This window comes from Ursus maritimus, unplaced genomic scaffold, assembly GCF_017311325.1.
Source record: "Ursus maritimus isolate PB19 unplaced genomic scaffold, ASM1731132v1 scaffold_11, whole genome shotgun sequence".
In the NCBI taxonomy this organism is placed as follows: Eukaryota; Metazoa; Chordata; class Mammalia; order Carnivora; family Ursidae; genus Ursus; species Ursus maritimus.
The window spans coordinates 11,570,587-11,585,071 of NW_024423453.1; positions in this window are offsets into that span (position 1 = coordinate 11,570,587).

Genomic DNA, 14,485 nt, shown 5'->3' on the forward strand with positions numbered 1-14,485 from the left:
GCTCAAATTTTTAATGTATTCTACTGAATCAATAAGACAATATGATCCCCAGGTGGATGATAATAGGATAAACTGCTGGTGGTCAACTTTGGAGAAAATCTACCACAGTTCTTTGCCTACCATAATTTATATATGCCCCACATGCACAGTATGCCTACTTTCTCCAAGACTCCCAAAGTATCATTTAGTCTGGTATCAGGATCTCATCATCCAAATCAGATATAGATATGGATAAGGCTCCTGGGAACCCTTCCTCTTGACCGAGAATCTTGTAATTAAGACTAAGTTAACTGCCTAAACTTCCCCCCACCCAATATACAATGATGACCTGAGAACATGAATATTACATCAGAATCACATTTTAAAGAGAAAAGAAAAAGAATCTCATAGGATCATTAGTTGGTAGCAATTCTAAAATGCAGCTAGGCTCATGTTGCCAGTTTCCCCAACTCTGGGAACAAAGACTGTTTCTTTAGTAGCGCTATATTCTGACCTTTGGTACTGGGAATTTAATTCAGTTTTATCCAAGGCTCTTGGTTTTCCCCCCTCCCTGTTCTCTTGACTTAGACCTTTGATTCCTCATTCTTTTCTGGTAGAAATTATCCAACTTATAGTTAAGGGCCCATTTTTAACGAACTCTATATGTATGCAAGCTGACAGGGCATTCCTCATGTTTACCTAATACTTTGTGGACTTTTAATGAATATTATCTGGGTTTAAACAAAAGTAGTATACAATAGCAAAATCTTAGAAACGCTCCCTTCAAAATAAAAAATAAAACAACCACATCTCTACTACCACATTATTTATATCAGATTAAAAAAAAAAGTGATGTAATTTTAAAGTGTGGGGTCTACAAAGAAAGAAAGAAACCTAATCTCCAGAATCTTTCTACACACATTTTCATATCTTCATTGAGGCAAGATTCCTTTTGGGAAGATGGACTCCACTGCCATTGACAATTTATACTGAGAACTTTCCTATTCTCCTCCCCTCCCCCAGAAACCTAATGTGTTTAGCAATCCTGTTTTTGCCAAACTCTGCTGTCTTGCTTTGCTAGGGAAACTGTAACAAAGTACCACAAGCTGGGGGGCCTAAACAACAGAAATGTATTATCACAGTTCTGGAATTAGAAGTCCAGGATCGAAGGTTGGTTTCTTCTCAGAGCTGTGAGGGACAATCTGTTCTAGGTTGCTCTCCTAGCTTCTGGGGATTGGGTATCCATTTTGGGGGCCCTTTGGCTTCTTTACCACCCCAATCTCCACCTCTGTCTTCACATGGAATTCTACCTTGTGTGTGCATGTGTCCAAATTTCTCCCTTTTTATCAAGGTACCAGTCATATTGGATTAGGGGCCCATCCTACTCCAGTATGACCTTGTCTTAATTACATCTGCACATTTTGAGGTGGAAGAGACAGGGTGAGGGACAGAGTTTCATACCACATATTGCTAACCTGGGAAAAGATCAAAATTCAAAGTAGGATTTCTACTGAATACATATTTTTGCACCAAAACAAAGTCAAAAAACGGTCAGAACCATTTTAAATTGGGGACTGTGTGTGTATGTGTGTAAGAAAAAGGTTTAATGAATGATCTCTAAACTTGTCAGAATAACTATAACGAGATGAATAGTAGCATTAATAACTAAGAAGGAAATGATTTTGAAGCAAGCCGAGTCAGGTAGGTTTCAAAAGCTTAGCTTTGAAAGTGTAAAATTAGAGAACCTAAAATACTGCTCTTTAAGACCGTGGTTGCAACTTGTTAGGAAGCTAAATATTTCATTATTCTATCCAGAAGGATCATGTCCACAGGCACACAGGCTTCTTGCTGCCTCAGAATCAGCAAAAGCTTTTCCCAAACATTTGAGAAATCTACTGTCAGTAATTAGCTTCCCTATACTATGTTCCAAAGCAAACATTCAACTTCATTTAACTCTAACCCAAACTCAGTCCTTTCTTCCAAAATCCAACATAATCTCTTTTATTTAGGAAGGCTGAGTTTTCATGTTGGGTTCTCTGCATGAACAAGAATTTTGACATCAATTCATATTTTCAGATTTGAGTCAAGTGTGATATTCTTAAACATGTTCTCAATACTTTGTAATACATTTAATTGGAGATTTAGGCCATTGGATATGAATCTGGTGTATAAATTTATATCATTAAAATACTGCTGGCATTGAAAGCCTAGAGACTGGTTAAGCAAAACTACAGAATGAATTTATTTTTATTTTTTTTTAAAAGATTTTATTTATTTATTTATTCAACAGAGATAGAGACAGCCAGTGAGAGAGCGAACACAAGCAGGGGGAGTGGGAGAGGAAGAAGCAGGCTCATAGCGGAGGAGCCCAATGTGGGGCTCGATCCCATAACGCCAGGATCACGCCCTGAGCCGAAGGCAGACGCTTAACCGCTGTGCCACCCAGGCGCCCCTATAGAATGAATTTAGATAATATGAGGATGGTGACTGAGTTCTGATCATTCTGAAAAGCACACACTGAATGTAGAAAAGGAGATTTAACTGACGTGAACTGTATTAGAATTAGAACAGGATGGTATCCTCTTAGAGAAGAAGTTATTTCAAGAAGGAAGAAAAGAAAGGATCCACTGGGTTTGTACTGCCAAGATGCTGCTTAAAGTGGTTATTTGATTTGGGGATCACTGGGGAACTTGGCAATTGAAATCCAAGTGCTGGTGAAGGATAATAGGGAACAGAGGCATTTAATCCAGTGTAACAGAAGGGAAGGCAAAGAACATACGTATAGATACAGATAGGTTAACGGGTTTTTTTTTATAAGCAACTGGATAGCTTTCTCCAGATTATTTTTCTTTTCTTGTAAAATCAGGAGCAAAGTCATCGCTTAAAATGGGAAGTGGCAAAAGGGTTTTGAAGACTTGAGAGAAATGGTAAAATTGTGTCACAGCTTTACTACAGTAGGAAAGTGAGTAGGGAAGTGGGAGAGGTAATGCTTAGGGCCAGTTTTAGATGTAATGTCCTAAATTGAAAATTACATGCAGTTAGCAAAGTTCTAAACTTTTCTCCAATCATCTTCGTTGTGTGGCTGGAAACAAACAACAACAACAACAGCAACAACAACATGGAGACTGAGGATTAATTGGTTTTGTTTGTTTTTTCCTAGGAAGGCAAGAAGGTGGAGAGAAATGTTAAGCAGATTGATTCCAGTGATTGTGGAATATAAATTAGCTAAAATGGGAAAGGGAGATAAAGAGCAGGGTGAAAGTTGGATTAAAAATTGTATAGGTTTATGGACTTGGAGATGAATAATGCTACAATAAGTGAGCTGGAAAGATAGACAGTGGTAATAACAACAGAACATGAGGCTTAAAGAAAAAATCAATACTGTAAAGGTGATGTGGTTATTGCTACTGATCAAGTATTGGGCCTGACAATAGTAGTCACGAACTGGGGTGGGTGAGAGGAAACGACCACTGGAGAGTTGAAACTCAAGAACTCAAAGTCCAGGGTTTGGGGCTGAATGTTTGTGCATTTGTTTCTGTGAGGTTTACATTTAATTTGGATTTATATTATCAAATATCTCTTAAAATTGTGATTTCTCAACTAAACTTAAAGTAAGAACAAACAGTTTAGAATAATCAACATTCCTGGGGAGTCAATTTTTGATTGACCCCTCTGGTTAATCATTATTTCTTTCAATGTAACTATGTTTTCATTGACATAAGTCTTGGACAATCATTTATTATTGTTGAAAATAAATTTTAACTGATTCAAAGCTGAAATAGGACTCCTTTTATGTACATTTCTGAATTTCACAATATTCCTAAGGTTCTTATTTCCTGTTTAAATGTCAAAGCTGTGTTCTTTTTGTAAAACTTCGGCAGAAAAATTTCTTTGAATTGATGAATAATTAACATTTGTCATACCATGCTGTCAGGTGTTCTCTTGACACAGAGTCCTAAAGGCTTTATTCTTCTTTTCCCATTAGTGTATGGTCTATGTTATAACAACACTTGATGGCCCAGATGTGAAAAGTTTATGGTAGGTGTTTCTCGTAAATGTCTACTATGTCTCCTGAATTCTCAAGGCTATTGTTTCAATTGTAATTGATGACGGAATAATTAACGAAGAAATTTAACCCTTACTAGAAAAAAATTTAAGAGTTTTTTGGGGGAAACCCATAATAGGCTGTTATTATCTTCTTTTAAGTATTTAATGTTACATTTTTAAAGATTTAGTCTGTTCATGATGAAAACCTCTTTTTACTTGATCTGATAAAAAGATCTTAAAGAGATTCTATGGAGAACAAACCTTTAGTTTTTGAAAGACAAGCTGAATATAAGGGAAGCAGTGAACTGAGAAATTCAGAAGACATATTTTTATGTGATTTTGGTAATCACTCTTTCAAAACGCTATTTTTAAATTTAGAAATACTTCACTTCAAAATACATAAACTATAGAAACTCAAATAAATGTGTGATTCAGAAATAAGAGATTAAGAATTGGCTGAAATGTAAGTATTGTACTGCTAAGAAGTGTAACACCATTTCCTCAAAAGCCTTTTAAGATTAGCAATCATTCCAACAATTTTGAAGTTCTATTTTGGTAGAATTTGTTTAGAAAAATATTCCTTCAACAGATAGTTGAGCTTATATATTCTCTCTCTTTCTAGGGGTGTGTGTGTGTGCGTGAGTGTGCGTGTGTGTGTGTGTGTGTATGCATGCCAGGCAGCATGCCAGGATCGGGGATACAAACTCTTCCCTAAGGCATTTCTCTCAAGGAGCTTAAGTATAAAGCTAGACTCTTAGGGCTCTTCATCTATAAAGCTGGGGTGGCAGAGCATTAGGAACTATAAGTGTAATACCATTTTTTCCCCTGCAGCTAATGATCATTGCTGGATTTTAGTTCATGCATAATTTTGAGGTTGTGGCTCAAACTATCTAGGTGGCCTGTTCTCTCCGGAAAATGATAGCCTTCTGGTAAAGGCAGAATATGTTTTAAAGGTTTTTGCAAGAAAATCAAGACAATGGTAAAGTTCATACTGTTAATAGATTAAGTGATAGCAAAGTCTAATCAATGGCAGGGTAGGATAGTGTGGGAGATAATGACCATTTTAAGTAATATATTAAATCTTAGTTATGGTCGAAGTCAGGATCCTGGAGATAAATGCTGAAAAGATAGATCCAGTGATAATCTCTATTATAGTACTTATAACATAGGAACAGTGAGCTGTAACCTAAGGCAAGGTTATACTGAAGATATTGCCCGACCGGCTTCAGTCACCCTTTTCTGTGACCATTCTCTTCACTCCACTTCTATTATATAAAATAGCCTTTCTCTTTCAGTCCAATGTTCTTACCTTCCTCAGGAGGATGGTTCTCTGTTGGGCAATCATAGCTCCTTCACCAGACCCAACACTTGGTTGGAGATAATTAGTCTAAGAATTTTACCCTGACTGAAGTGAAGCCGGGATACGTTGGGAAATCACAGACTGAACTGAATTAGTATATATTATTTGGAGTTTTAAGCTGTAATATATAAACTTTGGGGGTTTTTTTGTAGAGTAATTGGACAAAAAAAAAAATTTTTTTTTTTTTGAGAAGCATAAAACATGAATGCAGAAAAGAGCAGATATGAGACTGAATTTTCTGGATTTGTTCAATTTTTTCCTGGAGTTGGGACACATTTTATTGCTCAGGCACTCCTACATCTGAAATCTAGTTATGGATGTTTTCCCTTCTGTCTATAATAAAAGAATCCTAAATAAAAGGAAAATGAAATGCCCAGAAGAAAGCACTAATGTAGAAATTCAACAAGTATTTGCCGAAATTAAAAAAATTCCTAGGATTTCTGAGGCAATTAGAAAAAAAAAAGTTTGGAAAAACAAAAAAATATTCATATAATTCAATATTTTCTGGGATTATGAATTACAGGAAAAAAACAGTTGATCTGTTTACTATCAATTTCACCTGATCTTCAGAGATGACATTTATTTTAAAATAAGTAAAAATAAGGAATCTCTAATGTAGTCATGATGAATACTTTCCATTAACTTAGAGGAGTATCTGACAGACTCCCTACTAACAGTTCCTATATACTTGAAACGAACTTTATCTCACAAAAGGCAAAAAAGCAAATGGAAGTAGGTTTACCTTTTTTTAATACTCTAATCTCAGACTTCATCTCTAACAACAGATCTTGCAGGAAAAATACTCTCCTTCCTAGGAAATGCTGCACGGTGGCAATTGATCTAGACAGGAGTTATAAGTACTTCTGATGTCATTGCAAGGCTATGTAGGGAAACCTGATGCCCTGGCATTGGGGATCTTCATTTGAGTACAAGGAAAAAATTTTGCCTTATATTTTGGACAAGAGGCTTGAAATGAGCATGTACTAGCCTGCTATAAGATATATGCTATTGACTAAATCGTGTCCTCCCAAAATTCACATTTGAGGGTATTTGGAGACAGGAATTTTAGGGAGGTAATTAAAACTGAAATGAGGTCCTAGGGTAGGGCTGATGTCCTTACAAGAGGAAAAGACCTAAGTGGTACCCCTGCCCCCCACCACGTATGTGTGCACACGCAGAGAAAAGCCCAAGTGAGGACAAAAAGCAAGAAGGTAGCTGTCTACAGGCCAGGAAGAGATGCCTCACCAAACACATTGATGCTACTTTAATATTGACTTTCTAGCCTTCAGAACCATAAAACACAAATTTTTGTTGTTAAAAAGTATAGAGATTTCCCATACACTTTCCTTCCCCACGTATGAATAGCCTCTCTCATTATCAGCATTATTCACCAAATGGTACAATAATTTTTACCAAGTATGAACCTGCCTGACACATCATAATCATCTAGATAACGTGAGAGGCTATTCATGTGTGGGGTAAAAATGTATATGGAAAATCTCTATACCTTCTTTTAATAGTGTTATGAACCTAAAACTGTTCAAAACAAGTCTTTAAAAATTAGTTTTAGGAAACAATGATAACATTGGCACAAAGTCTAGTCTTGTTCTCTTTTTAATGTCATTACTTTTTCTGATATTTTCTAATCCTCTGCAATCCTCTGTGACCTTCTAAACTCATTATCAAGTCCTGGCATCCTGGCAATATAGGTAACAGAACAGCCGGTATTTGTTTTTTTCCCTTTCAACTTATCCTCTCAATCTTTTTCCATGAACTTTAAGTTAATTTGCATATTGCAACTGCATTGCTTAAGATAAATTATTCAAATTACTTTAAAATACAGAGGATAGCATGATGACATATTAAATTAGTTGTCCTAAACTTGATCAAATGTGTCTTATCTTCCATCAATTTAAAAGCTAAACTGGAGAAATGGTTGTATAAAGAAAAAAAAATTCCAAAACTAGGACTTAAAACTGAACCTTTTTGAATATTTGAAGCAATAATACTAAGGGTATGAAAACTCAGAAGAAAAGGGCTCATGGTATTTATAAAGAAACCTAAGTCCCATCACACCATGTATAATCCATTTTCTTGTTAGATCATTCTAATAAAATTGGAGGCAAAGATATTTTAATTGGCCATGTATTAAAAGAGCCAAAGAAAAGAGCACAAAAGAGAATTGCTACTTGTTTTGACCATGTACCTGGAGGAAAACAAAACAAAAAAATCCAAAGACTTAAGTTATCAAGCATAAACATTTTATAGATTTTATAACAGCTTATTTTTAAACTACCATGGGGAAAATTTAAGATAAAATACTTTAACAAGCCAACTGAAACTTGTTTTGAGCCTTCACAAGGGTTAGATCTATAAAGGTTCTCCTTACCTAAAAATATAACATTTAAGGGTCATATAAAAGTGCTTTTATTTTTTCTTACTTTTTAATATTTATTGGTCAAGAAAATCCATATGGCAAAGAAAAATAGGAAGCCTTTATCAAATTATTAATATACTATGGGACCTACATTGTGGACAATAACTGGTACAGTTACACGTGCTCCACGTAGCTTCATCATTTTTCTGAATATTAAAAAGAAAATCTATCAGGTTAGTTCAGGTCTGTAGTTCTACATGTAAGAAGATTGGAAGTTGTACAAAGCTGAATTGAAAAAAACCAACTCTTATAGGATCCGTATGGGAGGGGAGAAGACTGCTGCCAGGACTGGTGAGACAGACAAATGAACAGAGGGAATCACAACTTACAAGAGCAGAGACTCAGCAGAGGAACTCATCCTGGAACCAGTGTGATGACCGTAAATCTCAGCTCTAAGTGATTAATTGTTTGAAGCTTGTGCAGACAATTCTGAGAACTAAAACTCCAGGAGTACCTAGTCATAAGGAGACGCTCATAGCATTGTAAGATTTACCCGCAGGAACTGAACAAGACTCCCACAGTAAATATCAGAAAAAATACCCTCTGGCTTCCATCAGAGGGAGGGAAAAAGGTACCATTTTCAAATATACAAGAGCACTCTGTTCTTACCAGACCTTGCCCTCAGGAAAAACTAGTTATCCAGAGCCTAACATGCTAGGGTATCATCAAAGCCTAAGTAACCTAGGGAAGGGAAATATTCAGCTCCAGTCCACTGTAGCCATCCTGTCCCACATAAGGAAGAAGGGAGGGGGAGGAGGAAAGAGAGAGAGAGAAAGAAACACTTGTGAAGTTCACAGACCAGAGCCTCAGACTCACTGACGGACTGAAGAAATCACGGGACTATGGCACACTTCCCCTCCTCCCACACCTCACCACTACATTACTAAAGGCCAATCTACAGAAATTCATTTTACTCTCTAAATCACATTCTGTCATCAAGAAATAGTTACAAGGCATACCAAAGGAAACACCTACAAATGCACACACAGTTTGAAGACTCAGGGCAAGAATCAGAACCAGACATGATGGGGATGTTACAATTATCAGACCAGGAATTTAGAACAACTATGACTAATATGCTCTAATGGAAAAAGTAGATGACATGAAGACTAAAAGGGCAATGTAAGCAGAGAGATGGAAATCCTAAGAATAAAAAAGGAGGGGCACCTGGGTGGCACAGCGGTTAAGTGTCTGCCTTAGGCTCAGGGTGTGATCCCGGCGTTATGGGATCGAGCCCCACATCGGGCTCCTCTGCTATGAGCCTGCTTCTTCCTCTCCCACTCCCCCTGCTTGTGTTCCCTCTCTCACTGGCTGTCTCTATCTCTGTCGAATAAATAAATAAAATCTTAAAAAAAAAAAGGGAGGAAAGAATTAGGATTATTTGGTTACTGTAGTCATGAAGTAGTATACTGTAATTTGAAGGTGGTCTTGGATTAGTTGTAAATGTACATTGCAAACTCTAGGGCAACCACTAAAAGTAGTACCAAGAGAAATATAACTGATATGCTGAAAGGAGAGAAAGTGGGGAGATTAAAACACAAAATAGTGAAAGATAAAAATAGGAACAAAGAACAATGACAACAGAACAAATGGAAGATATGAATACAGCTATATCAATAATCACTTTGAATACCAATGTTCTGAATGCACCAAGACAATAGTCAGATCAGATTAAAAAAAAAAAAAAAGCATGAGTCAACTATAGGTCGTCTGAAGAAATGGACTTTAAATACAAAGATACACATAGATTAAAATAAATGGACAAAAATATGCTATGCTCACACTAATAAAATTTTCTTTAAAAATCACAGAACTAGTTATATTAATTTCAGATGGAGAAGACTTAGAAGAAGGGAAGTTATAAGGATAGAGGATATTCCACAATGATAAAGAGATCAATTTTCCAAGAAGACAGAACAATCCTTACTGCGTATACACCTAATAACAGCATCACTCTACATGAAGCAAAAACTGAACTGCAAGGAGACATAGATGAGCCCATTATCATAGGTGGAGACTTCAGCATCCCTTTTTCAGAAATACACACCTAGCAGGCAGAAAAATCAGTGAGGACATAAGTGAATTTAAACACCGTAAATCAAAATGTAATTGACATCATGTAAACTGCTTCATCCATTAACAGCAAAACACACATTCTTCTCAAGCTCACATGCAACACTCACACATAGACCACGTTTTGGCCCACAAAACAAATTTAAAATAGAAATCATACAATGTATGCTCTTAGGCCAACTTGGAATTAAACTAGAAGCCATTAACAAAGAAAACTGGGATCCCAAAATACATGAAGATTAAGCAAAACAATTCTAAGTAACAGGTAAGTCAAAGAAGAAATCAGGAAATATTAAAATATATTTTGAACTAAGTAGAAAAAAATCAAATTTGTGGGACATACTGAAAGCCGTGCTTAGAGAAATTTATAGCATTGGAGGCATATATTGGAGAAGGAAGATCTAAAATTAATAATCTAAGTTTTCACTTTCAAATACTAGAAGAGCAGATTAAATCTAAGGTAAGCAGAAGAAAAATAATTAAAGAGGTCAATGAAATTGGAAACAGGCAAGCAATAGAGGAAAACAAAACAAAACAAAACCCTCCATGAAACCAAACCCTAATTCTTAGAAAAGATAGATACGATCTATACGCCTCTAGCCCGGCTAACTACAAAAGGTATCCAAATTACTATTATCAGTAAGGAAACAGAGGACACTGTTGCAGATCTCATGGACATTTAAAATAATAAAGGAATGCTGTGAACAACCCTACGTCCACAAACTTGATAACCTAGATAAAATGGGCCAATTTCTTTGAAAACATAAAGCCTTCAAAACTCACAAGAAAAAACAATCTCATTAGGCCAGTATCTACTAATAAAATTCACTCAATAATAACCTTCCAAAACAGAAAATAACTGGCTCAGTTGAGTTCATGATGGAATTCTACCATACCTTTGATAAAGAAATTTTTATCAATTCTCATTAATCTTTTTCAGACAATAGAAGGAGTTAGGAGATAGTCCCTGTTCTAGGAGGCCAGTATTTCTCCAATACCAAATCCACAAAAAGACATTACAAAAACAACCACAGGCCACTTTCTCTCATGCATGTAATATTTGAACATACACATTTTCTACGAAATACTATCAAAACAAATTCAACAATGTACAAGAATTATATACCATGATCATGCGATATTTAACCCACATATGCAAGTCTCATTTACTTTTGAAAATTGATGTAATTCATCCCAACAAGCTAAAAATAAAAACACGATTTATCGATAACAGAAAAAGCATTTGATAAAAATCCGACATGCACACATGATAAAATCTCTTAGTGAACTAGTAATACTGAAGAACTTCCTCAACTTGATAAAGAATATCTATAAAAAACCTACAGCTAACATCTGACCTAATGAGAAACTTGAAGCTTTCCCAGTAATCTCAGATACAAGGCAAAGATGTCCTCTCCCAACATCCTGATTTCAATAGCATACTGGAAAATATTAGTTAATTAAGTAAGATACAAAGAGGGGAACAAAATGTATATAGGTTGAGAAGGAAGACCCATAAACATTTTTGTCCTCAGATTACTTGTTTTTGTTTGTTAATGTAGAAAATCTGAACCAACAAAAACTCCTGGAACTGATAAACAACTATAGCAAGGTTGCAGGATACAAAGTTAATACATAAAAGTCAAAAACTTTCCTATCTACCAGCATGGAACAAATATAATTAGTAATTAAAAGACACATTATTGTTTACATTAGCAAAACCAAAAATGAAATACTTATGTGTAAATCTAACAATATGTACAAAATCTACATGATGGAAACTATACAACTCTGATGAATGAAATAAAGAAATAAATGGAGAGATACTCCACATTCATTGATAAGAAGCATCAATCTTATCAGATATCTGTTCTTCCCAAAATAACCCCTACATACAGTTAATGTGATCTCAATCACAATCCAGAAAGTTATTTTTTTATATTGATAAATTCATTCTGAAATTTATACTTGGAGAGGCAAAAGACTCAGAATAGCCAATACAATAGTAAAGGAGAGAAAGGTGGAGGGGACATATCTGACTCTCAGACTTACCCTAAAGCTATAATAATTAAGACAGCATAGTATTGGTTTAAAATACAGAGCTCTATGGAACAGAGTAGAGAGCTCACAGACTCTTGTAAATATAGATAACTGATCTTTGACAAAGGAGCAAAGGCAATACAACGGAGCAAAAACAGTCTTTTCAATAAATGGTATTGGAATCATCAAACACCCATATGTCAAGAAAATGAACCCTTACACCCTTCACAAAAATTGACTCACTATAGATTTGATCATAGTCATAAATGCAAAATGCAAAACTATAAAACTCCTAAAATAAAACACAGGGGAAAACCTAGGTATGGCAATGACATTTTAGATACAACATCAAAGGCATGACTCATAAAATACTTGATAAGCTGGACTTCATTAAAATTTAAACTTTTATTCTGCAAAAGACAATGACAAGAGAATTGAAAGCCAGGACAAAGACTGGGAGTCAATATTTGCGACAGACACCTCTGATAAAGGATCATTAATCTAAATATATGAAGAACTATTAAAACTACCACCTGATTTAGAACAAGGGCCAAAAACCTCAACAGACACCTCACCAAAGATGACATAGATGGCAAATAAGCATACAAAATAATGATGTACACCCTAGGTTCTCAGGGAAATGCAAATTAAGACAATAATTTCTCACTCACTATAAATCTATTAGAATGACCAAAATCTGGAAAACTGACAACACCAAATACTGGGAAGAATGTGGAGTATTAGGAACTCTCTACAAATTTTACTGGTTTTTGCTGGTGGGAATACAAGAGTTTGGCAGTTTCTTACATAACTAAACACACCTTTACCGTTTGACCCAGCAAAAGTGTTCCTTGGTATTTCCCAAAGGAGTTGAAAACTTATGTACACACACACACACACACACACACACACAGATGTTTATAGCAGCTTTATTCACAATTGTCAAAACTCAGAAGCAACAAAGATGTCCTTCAGTAAATGAACGGATAAACTGTGATACATCCAAACAATGGAATATTATTCAACACTAAAAAGAGATGAGCTCTCAAGCCATAAAAAGACATGGAGAAACCTTCGATACATGTTAAGTGAAAGAAGCTCAGCTGAAAATTCTATGCATTGTGTAATTCTCATTATAGGAGGTTCTGCTGCCACAGTTTCCCCCTTTCCCGTAAAAAGATCAGTGCTCGCCAGCAGTTGTGCGGGCTCTGAGAAGGTGAAGCGTAGAGTGTTTTCAGAGTAGTGAAAGTACTCTGTGTAATACTACTGCGGTGGACACAAGTCACCTTACACGTGTGCAGTACAAGAGTGAGCCTTAAGGTCAACCGTAGGCTTTGGAGGATTATGATGGGTCAGCAGAGGTTCCTCAGTTCTAACAGGTGCACGACTGTGGCTGGGGAGGTCATTAATGGGGTAAACTGCATTTGCTGGGGAGGGTATATATGGGAAGTCTGTGTACCTTCCTCTCAAGTTTGTTATGAATGTAAAACTGCTTTCAAAAATTAAAGTCTTAAAATATACACTGAATTAGAGAAATGTTCTAATTTTATCTTCTCTATGAGAAGGCCTATATCTGACCATTTGATTTTGACACGCAAAGGAGGGTTATCTTACACTTGTATTAACTTGTTGCTTATATTGGCATTTGGAGGAAAAGGCTGACCTGGTCTCATGGTTTTCTGTCCCATGAGGATGGATTGTGCTAATTATGTACACTTAAAATGGAAAAACATAACGTCACTTTGCCTCTGGCCTTGTTCAGCTTCTGGTTCCTTACAAATGCTTGTTATAGTTTATTAACCATGAGTTCCATCTGAGGAAATGAAACCTTCTTTCCTCCCTTTCATACCTGCACTTACCCAATTTACCAGGTACAAATGTTGCATAAATTTGCAAACCAGCCAATTGGCTTTCTGAGCATGCAATTAAGTTGTAAAGCATTTTCCTGCAGCGCTAACCCCCGAGAGAATCCGACAGCTCTGTGAATCCAGTGCTGAGGTTCATTTTCAAGCCAGGAGCAAAATCTCTAAATTGCGTTCAGCACCTGTCTTCTGAATACTGCTTACAGTTATGTATATTTATTAGTTTTCCTTGGTTTCGAGCAGGTTTACTTTTCTTTCTCCTCTTTGCAATCTCTCTCTTTACATTCACACACACACAATTGTTGTCACAAAGTCAACATGGTACATCAAAAAGTGTCAGTTATGAGAATTACCAATGGTCTATATCCTTCTATCGTTGCTTTAGATAGAAACCCAGACTATAACTTTTGCTCTTTATGGCCATTTGCAGTTTCCTTTTTGCTACTGAGATTTGTTTTCTAAGGAACGTCCACCAGGTGAATATCGTTTAATACACAGGCCTTAGAGAACTGTTGATGTATTGCTAGGGACACACAAGACCCTGAATTTTCCCTGTATTTTTAAATTGAAAATACAGTTATTTAGAACTTGCAAGTTATATTTTCTTTTGTACCTCTGTTTTCCTATCTGTAAAATGGATGTCGTGAGTTGACTAAATGAGATGACTTATGTGGAGAGCTTAGCACA